The sequence below is a fragment of the Pteropus vampyrus genome, unplaced genomic scaffold (assembly GCF_000151845.1).
Source record: "Pteropus vampyrus isolate Shadow unplaced genomic scaffold, Pvam_2.0 Scaffold17, whole genome shotgun sequence".
In the NCBI taxonomy this organism is placed as follows: domain Eukaryota; kingdom Metazoa; phylum Chordata; class Mammalia; order Chiroptera; family Pteropodidae; genus Pteropus; species Pteropus vampyrus.
In genome coordinates this window covers 3023822-3033234 of record NW_011888798.1, presented here as the reverse complement: position 1 = coordinate 3033234, position 9413 = coordinate 3023822, and the positions used below count along the sequence as shown (strand labels likewise).

Below are 9413 nucleotides of genomic sequence, written 5' to 3'. Positions count from 1 at the left end.
AAAATTGCCAACCACTCTCTCTTTCAGACCAGATGGGCTTTTTTTTTTTTTTCCTACTGATGAGATCATTTGGCCACCGTCTTTGTCCTTGCTATTGGCCCAGGGGATGTTATAGCACACATAGAAGCCCTTACTAAATTCACCTAACAAGCCTTAAATGATAGCCAGCAAAGCCTGTCTTTCTTTCCTGAACACTGAAATGTCTCTTGTGAGAAGAGCTGTCCTCCAAAATAAGATGGCTTTGGACATTATGACTGACTCACAAGGAGGCACCTGGGCCTTTGTCCAAACAAAATGTTATACATTCATATTTAATGAGTCTGCCAATGTACTGTCTTTATTAAACCATGTAATAACACAAGTGAATGCCTTGAGTGATCCAACCTTCAGCCAAGGGAACTTTATATATCGAAGGTTTGAATCATTGGGCTCTTGGTAAAAAAACTGTTACTTATTTTAAAAATTATTATTTTAAACTATATTTTGTCTTGCATATGCCTTTATTTTTTGCTGCTGTATCTGCCTTCAGTGTAGCCAGATAGGCACCAAATGAGCCACCTCCATGCTAGTAAAAACCCCTTACTGACCCCTCAGGGCACATTACAAAAGAGAGGGGCATATAAATTATAATTGCTGGTCATTAGAGATAAAATATTGGAGGAAGTCATCAAGAGGTCATAACCACCAGTTGACTAGAGAGCTAGACCAGAGCAATCGGAGGCTCCTCACTCCACCCCCTCTGCTTTCCTTGGAATGTATATTCGGCCCAACATAGCCACAGTGGGAGCCATTTTCAAGGAAGCGGCCTTGAGAGAGCAATATGTTGTTGAGAACATCTGGGCAGAATATGTGACCGAGCCCAGGTAAGGCCTCTACATAAACTTTTAAGATTCTATCTGGCAGGTATGAAGATCTACTGACCTTGTCTAAGACAAGTCTTGTACGTAAGTTCTTTTGTTTATTAAAATTGCCACCTATAAATCTGGAGTGGCCTGTCTCTTCCTCCTGTGGCTCCTTGCCCTCCGTGCACAGGGGCCCAGTTTCAGATCTTTCCGGGGAAGCTCCCAGGTTTGGGAACCAATAACATCAGTCTGGGAGATAGATATTTTTTATTTGTATGCTCCAGTGTGTGGATGAATAACTTGAATCTCAGAGAACTTAAGTGACTTGACCAAGGTTAAATAAATAGCAATGTCAGAATTGAGGCCTGTATTCTGATTTCCTTACTTTCAATATCTTGTTCTTTTCATTATTTCTCTGTGTTAGAGAAACATTGAGTACAAACCTTCAGAGCTCTAACCACTTAAAAAGATACACCCAAGAAAGATGATTGACTCTAAGTTCTAGGGTCCATCTGAAATATGATTTTGGAAAGAGTGCTGTCTAGAGAAATTAGATTAATTTGCAGGGACATGTCATCCTTACCTTGGGTCTTATAGACCAAATATATTTTTAAAGATTGTGTTTATGTGTGCCTAATATTCCGCAACCCTGAGAACTATTACACAAATTTTAGTCTAATTGGTTTGTATGACAAGAGATTATGATTTAACTTTCTCATGTATTTTGAAGAGAAGTTTTCCTTTCATGACATCCTGCAAATCTCACAAAACCTGCCAAACCTGGACATCCAGGAGTTTATTTCTTTAACTCCATGGTTCAATAAATTTGCACATCTTAGAATTGTTGAGACTCCCCCGCAAAAAATCTGTCTTAGATTGGTTAAAGGTTGACATAGATGGATACACAGCAACAAGCCAAAAATGATACCCTTTGGATCCTTTACTTTATTTTTCTTCTTAAGTCAGGCCACACAAAGATTCACTCAGCTAGATTAAAAGCTCTTCAGCAGATTTCAGAACTGCTTAGGAAACTGCCAGAGAGAACACGCCAATGTGGGAGTCACAGTCAGAGCAAACGGTCACAGCATGTGCTAGACGAGCATCCTCCTTTCCTCCAGGTGGCAGTGTGGCCCTGGGCTGTGTTGTCTGAAGTTCTAATGCAACCTGTCCTAGACCCCATGAGCTCATTAACTAGAGCACCTCTTTGTGGGTCCATCCATGAATGAGACAGAAGCACCATGTCTGTGAGTTGGAGGTGGCTTCTTGGCTTTCCAAGTCAATAGGCAGAGCTTCCTGATGGCATGTGAACAACGCCCAAGCCCACTGAGGATAGTAGAGGCTTAGGTTTTAAGCCTTTGCTAGAAGGCAGAGAAAGAGGAAGTGTCCTTAGTCCTCAGCAGCCTGCTCCTCCCCCTACTAAATATTTAACCACGCATTTGCCCCATTAAATCAGAATTGATGAAAACCTATATAAACGTGTCGTGCTTGAGAATTAAAAATCACATTGAAAAATAGTGATATTGTTGACTATACAAGGCAATTTCTTCAAATCGAGTAATGCTGTGATGTGTGTGGTTAACCGTATCTACGCAGGAAGTGGTTTTATTTAAAAGTTTTGTACTCACTCCACCTCCTCCTTTTTTTTCTTCAGTACTGAAATTAAGCAGCATCCAACACAGGCCTACTCTTACGACATGTGACTTTACTGTTTTCCGTTTTTGTTGAAAGAGTCATTAACAGAAGTTGACGGCAGTTTCAATAACAAGTCATCACTGAGAAAAGGTAAGTGAGTTTTCACTTTATATTGAACATGAAGTTTATAGACTTGAAAACATTTGACAGAGTATCCTATGCTTTTGCTTGTACATATAAACATCTCTACGAAAATGTGATGTTTTCACCTGTGATTGAAACATCAGTTTATTTCCTTTGGTGTAGGAAATAATATTCTTTTCATATTTGCAGCCATCAAATTCTAATGTCCTTGACTGAGATATTATACTAAGATCATTTGTTAAGATTTTATACTAAAATAGTAAAGACATAATAAGATATAGTTTTAGTTTGAAAGTGTTTTTAAAAATGTCTTCTAGAAAAATTTGTGATTTTGTTTCTTTAACTCATCGCTTTATAAAAATATGTACTATTCAAGATCCAGAGAAAGAAAGAAAATAAGGCATTGTGTAACAATAAGAAATAACATCTGAATTGCAATACGGATATCCATTGTAAAGTGTTGTATTAAAGTTGGCATTAGAAATCTTTAAAAAGGTATAGTTTAATAAATATGTAGTTTATTAAATAGCTATCAAAAAGCAGAAAAGTTTAAAATGCAAAAGAAAGCTTTCTATCATGACAGTTGAATATGTTTTTTCCTAAATTTTATTTAAGATATAGGGTGAAGTGAGAGAAAGTTTTTATTTTATAAGCAAAACTCTGTATTTAAAAGAGAAGTCACAGCTGACTTCACCAAAGGTTACTTCTTGGAAAAGAGGCAAATTAGAGATATACTTTTGTTATTTATGTAATTACACAACCTTCTTTCTTTGAGATTTTCCAAAATAATAACCCTAGAAATGAAAAGATTCTGTTAATCATAAACTGACAAGAACTTTTCTTTCATAGTGATTTCTTGCTTTTATAGAGTGTCTTTGTGTGCTGTAACGTATGTACGGAAAATATAAAAGTATTGCTAATCTTGGAGACAAATACCTAAAATAAATCTGACTGCAGATTTTTGAAAGAATTTTAATAAAAGCTTCAGATATGATCCACTCTTCCCTAATATTATTTTTATTGTGCTGTTGAATGGGAGAAGTGATGGCCCCCGCACCACCTATTTTTTTGTGTTATTAAAAAATGGCTACAGCATTGATAAGTGGCAACAATTTTCTTTTCTTTTATTGTCTTTTATTGGACGACACATAAATATTTTTTGATGTGGTCATTTAGCAGGAAATTATTAGGCATACTAGTGCACTCCTTTTTAAGACCTCTTCAATTGCCAATACTGAAGCAAGATACTTGTTGACTTAAAATGATCATAAAAAATAGAGATTAGGACTTGGTGTTCAATACACTTTTTTTTATTGGTAGAGTGTAAGAAGACACTGGTAATATGTATTTGCTTTGATATACTGATTAGCTTTTTAATTTGTTGCATTTTCTCACAATGGAAAACATTATTTAAATCAGTCTTCAATATTGTGGTTCTGAACCTCTGCCTCTATAGAAGATATATAATTCAGATAGTTTTGGTTGATATGTTGTTACTTTATTTCATTTTATTATAAAAGAACATTACATAAATAAACCTATGTAGTACTTACACATTAGAAAGAATAAATACCCATATAAGTATTTGGCACTAAAAAAAAGTCTAGAATAATTTTTTAAATCATTTAATATGTTTGAAAGCCAAATTATCTTTAGTATGATTGTTTCTTGCAGAAAATGTTAAATTAAAATAGACATTATATGGAGTCTGTATAAAATTAAGAATTAATTAAATGTACATTACGGATTTATAAAGAGTAACAAGTAGAATTGATAGACATGTAAGCCAGGATATTCTAAAAATTATTTATAAAAGCAAGTAATGTATTATCTCTTGAATATACAGACCAAATCTTAAAAGAAGCAATTACAAATAAGCTACTTTAGGTTACTATACCTTTGTACATTTTATGTGAATAAATAAGAAACAAATTTTGATGAAATGAACACAATGCAGAGAATCTCATTTTGAAAGTCATTTCAAACTGATTTATTAAAAGAGTATCATGCTTTTCAACTTAGGGCCAACATTCAGCAATATTCAGAAAAGAGAAATTTTTTCATTAATAATCCTCCTCTTCTTTTTTAGTGTTCTGTTCTGTTCTGAAGTGACGTATTATGTCCCTAATTTAGAGTTCCCCAGCCTTGGTACCCATTTTGCTCCTTCCATCTCACTCCCATTGTTCTTAAAAATGTATCTTATTCTCAGCACGTAGAGCATCTGATAAAAATAATTCATGCTCACAGGAGAAGGCCACAGAGCTTTGTTTCTTTCAGCGTCTTAGCCAGATCTCCCCTCCTCCTCTGAGTAGAATTTTAATAAGATGTATTAGCAGACGGGATCCAAAGGAACAGCTAAATGTTGAAGACTTCAGTCTTGAGTGAGGAGATTGATGCTATGGCAAAGAGTTAGGAAGAAGTATTTGGGGTGGAAAGAGCATTTTGTTATCCATTGTTTCTGCCTGTGGTATTTAAAGACAGAATTTCTGAGAGTGTCTTGAATGATGGGTCTATCAAAGAGATGTGTCCATTTTTCTAAGATATTTCTGAGGAAACAGACATCTTTCTTGTAGTAGATGAAAATTAATTGCATTATATCTTCAGATAATCTTGGTATTCTCATACACTTAGAAAATATTTAACATTATCAATAGCTTTATATATGTATTTTAAAAAATCATTTACTGTCTTAAATTTAACATTTTGGGTACCAGAAGCATATTGTTTTGCATTGCAAAATAAATGTTATATAGCTAGACTTTAAAATGTACTTATAAGTATTCTAAACTTCAATTTTGAGTAGATAAATTCTTTTGTTTGCAAATAATAAAAAGTGAGTTAAAATTAGCCTAAGCAATAGAGATAAACAATGATTTGCATAACTAAAAAATCTAATGAAAGCAAAGGAGGCATGGGTGAATCCAGGAGCTCACACATAGTTATCAGGATTAGGTCTTATTTTCTTTGTACTTTAAGTCTTTTTTCACTGTGCTATAAGCGGTTTCTGGCAGAGGTTCACGCTGAGTTGACAAGAAAGCTTTTGGTTTACATCTGACCCTTTCAGCAAACTGTTAGAAAAGAATGCCTTTCCACTGTTATCACCAATTGATTGAAATCTGATTGGACTGAACAGGGTCATGTGACCATAGCTGAGTTGATCATTGACCCTGAAGCACAGACACCCTGAGTGACCAGGCCTAGGTCACAGGCCTACTCTCTCATTGAGGAGCTGCCTGCACCTGCAACACATGAATTCTTAGCTGAAAAGAGCGGTCTCCACATACAAGATGGTAAAATGCTTTCCTCAGAAAAAAGATGACTAGGTTTCTTACAGGGAAAAGCCACAGAACTCTACTACAGCCACATATAGTCACATTTAAAAGCATTTCTTACTTAAATCGTCCAAAATCTATAATCAGTTTAGGGTAAATTTGAATGAAACAAGGGTTTCAATTAAACTGAATTAAAAAATATTTTTCACCAGCTACTCCATGTCTGAACCCCCCCAATAATTGTTTTCTAAAAGCTTACAATCTAGTATGATTATTATGTTCATAATTAAGGCACAAATAAAATAAAAACATACAAGGAATCTATTAGAGTCCAGAAATTCACTTAACATTTTTGTATTCCTGTTATGTGCCAGGAAATAAACTAGAGAATTTTGCTGGTGTTGTATCACTTAATCATATCCTATCAGAAAAATCAGCACCATTTTAGAGAAAATATTTGTTTTTAGTTTGAAAATAAGCGATACAGCAAGATGGTTGAAAATAAAAATAAACCTCAACATAAAATTTTTAGAGAAAATCTTCCTCACATTCCCATTTTTGTATACCTCACTCACCCCCACCTTAACTAAATAGACAAACACTTTTTATAGTTACTTTTTAAACCCTTTACACTTTCTATACACACATGTATGTGTATGTACATATCCTCCTTAATTATAGTAAAGGTAACATACTATACATACCTACTTTGCTTTTTTTTTTCCGTTTAGTAATATCTTGGAGATATTTCCATAACAAAAATAAAAAGCTGTCTCATTCTCTTATCTTTTACAGCTGTACGGTATTCCACTATATGGATGTATCATGCTTAATTTCATCAGTCTCTTATTAAAAGTATCATGGTTGTTTTTAATTTTTGCTGTTTTTTAATGTAATTATGTACATTTAAAAATATATCTGAGGAATGAATTCTCATAAATACTATTTATTTAAAAGCTAAGAAATAAAATAATTTTAGTAGTTATTGCCAAACTATTTTACATGTAAGTTGTAACTTTTTGAACTTTCACCAATACTTAATAAGAATGCGCCATATCTTTTCCAACAGATTATGTTACCAAAGTTTTCAGATTTTGCCGCTCTGTAGAAAATTATATCTCAATATAGTTTTATTTGATATTTCTGTTATTATGATTGAGGTTGAGCTTGTTTTTAAAAGATTAAAGTCCTATTTGTCTTTCTTGATAAGACAATGTATCCTTTCTCTGTGTAATAAAGAATCAAAAGCATTAGCCAACCTCAAGCCTTAGAATGAGATGTGAAGGAAGTAAGGAATTGTGGCTACTTATGCGAAATACACTTTTTATAAAGCTTGAAAAAGGCAGTAGCTAAAAAGAGATGGATGTTGAAAGGAAGGAGAGGAGAAAAGGATAAAAATAAAGAAAACAAAGAAAAATATTCGGAAACACAACCAGATCTCAAAGGATATTCAGACAGATGGGTGTAATCACTAGCTTAAGCAGATGAATTAACCTGAAACAGAAGGAAGAGCACTTTAATGAGTGTATATGTTGATGAATTGGATATAGATAAGATGAAGTGAGGAGAGGAAGTTGAGGGAATACATGCTTCATGGTCTCTATCTTCTCTGACATGGTAGGAAAGCTTATCTGATGAGAGGGAGTATTTACAAGATGCCAAGTAATAGGCAGAATATCTTATTTAAAAAAATGGCCTCATCAGTAACACACAATACAATTGTGGATTTTTAAATTGATTTCTCTCTTTTGAATGGCATCCACCCAATTCAATTCAGTTCCATAAATAATTTTGAGTTCCAAATAAGTACACTGTATTATGCTGGAAATTATTAGGGGTGCAAAGAATTGATGTGCTATACAGACAGTGAAACTTTTTCGTTTCACAAACACAAGAATATAAATATAAATTATATATATAAATGCGATGCCATAGAAATAGTACACAACATGCTGCCAGAGTCCCAATGGTTTTGTTTTGCCAAATCTGATGGTCATTTATGTGTCTTTATATTATCCATTGTCTGTGCTACATTTGATGCAATTGAACACTCCTTCCCTCTTGAACCCGTTTCCTTATTTGACTTCTGGTTTATTTCGCTCTTCCAGTTTTTCTCCAAACTAACTGGATGCTCCTTCTTTGTCTCCTTTGCTACTTCTTTCCCATCATCCAACCCTCTAAATGTTGGAATGTCTTGCACTCAATTTTCAGATTTCTACCTTTCTCGTCTCAGCTTTTGTTTCCTAAACTTTTTTCTAGGTGATCTTATTTAGTGCTATAAGTTTAAATATGATCTATATTCTGATTAGATCTCAAGACCAAACCTTTTTTCTTAGCACTAAAACTATAAATGCAATTGCTTATTTATCATCTTCATTGGAATGTCTCACAGAGACATAAAAAAGACTGTATTCAAAACTAAGCTTTTAATTACTCCCCACCTGCCCCCAAACCAACCTGCTTCTTCGCTATTTTCATTCATCTCAGTTAATGGCACCACCATTCATCTATCTTTTCAGGTCAATAAACTAAGAATTACCTTCAATTCGTTCTTTCCCTCACTCTCTCTACCCTAAACTACATCCAATTCATTAGTAATATTCAGAGCCTGCAAAATATTGACCTACCTCACATTACCCTGTTTACTTTTCTCAACGCTGGTCCTTAACGTTATATCTTTTTTTTTTTTTCCCAGACAAATGGCTCTTTCTACTTTTTCTTAATTTTTTTTGCTTGTTAATATGACTTTTCCCAAAAAAAATACACTACAATATATGATGTTTTGACAACAGTCCCGTTTTAGACAAAACCACACTTACCAACTCACTTTCTAGTGTCAAGTTAGAGAAAAATCATAGAAAATATATAGAGCAATGTCGATATGCACAGTTTGAATGAACTCAAGAAGGCTGAGGAGGTAGCAATTTCCAGAACCTTCTAATAGTTTTTTTTTCACCACTAAATGTGCTGTAATTTATTAAGTACACTCTGAGCATAAGAAAACTCTAAGTTTCACAATCTTCAAAAATTTTCGATAGAAAAAAATTCAAAAAAAGGAAATTTAATACATAAAAAACTTTTTTATATTTTATGTATAATTTTTTCAAATTGTTGATATTGTTTACATGAACCCATTTTTTAAATCTATTTAATTATTTTTATATTTATAAATGTTTGTATGTCTTGAGCTTTTAATAGAGTTCTCTAAACAGAAATGAACTGGACATTTAGCAATGGGTAAATATTTATCAAAATATCCCAAATTCAATCACATATCATCACTTCTACTATTGTTATGGCAGAATTCTCCTGACTTATTTCCCCACTTCTACTCTTCAGATGAGATTCATTCTCCAAGGAGTAATCAGAGTGACCTACTTAATACTTAAATCATACAACTTTCAACTCTCCTACTAAATGATTCTAAATGACTTTCTATTGTATTTCAAATTAATTCAACCACCTTTTATGATTTGCAAGGCTCTCTCTGTCTCATTACTTTGCTTTCGTTTTCCTAAACAGC

The 9413-nt window shown here is 33.6% G+C and overlaps 1 protein-coding gene across 1 annotated transcript in view; it reads left to right on the top strand.

The window, feature by feature from the left end:
- Positions 1-829: 829 nt before the first annotated feature.
- ARHGAP15 (Rho GTPase activating protein 15) overlaps positions 830-9413 on the top strand; it is a 592609-nt gene continuing 584025 nt past the window's right edge. The window contains exons 1-2 of the mRNA XM_011354472.2: positions 830-863; positions 2494-2624. The gene's annotated coding sequence lies outside the window, so the exon portion shown is untranslated. The remainder of the gene's footprint in view (positions 864-2493; positions 2625-9413) is intronic.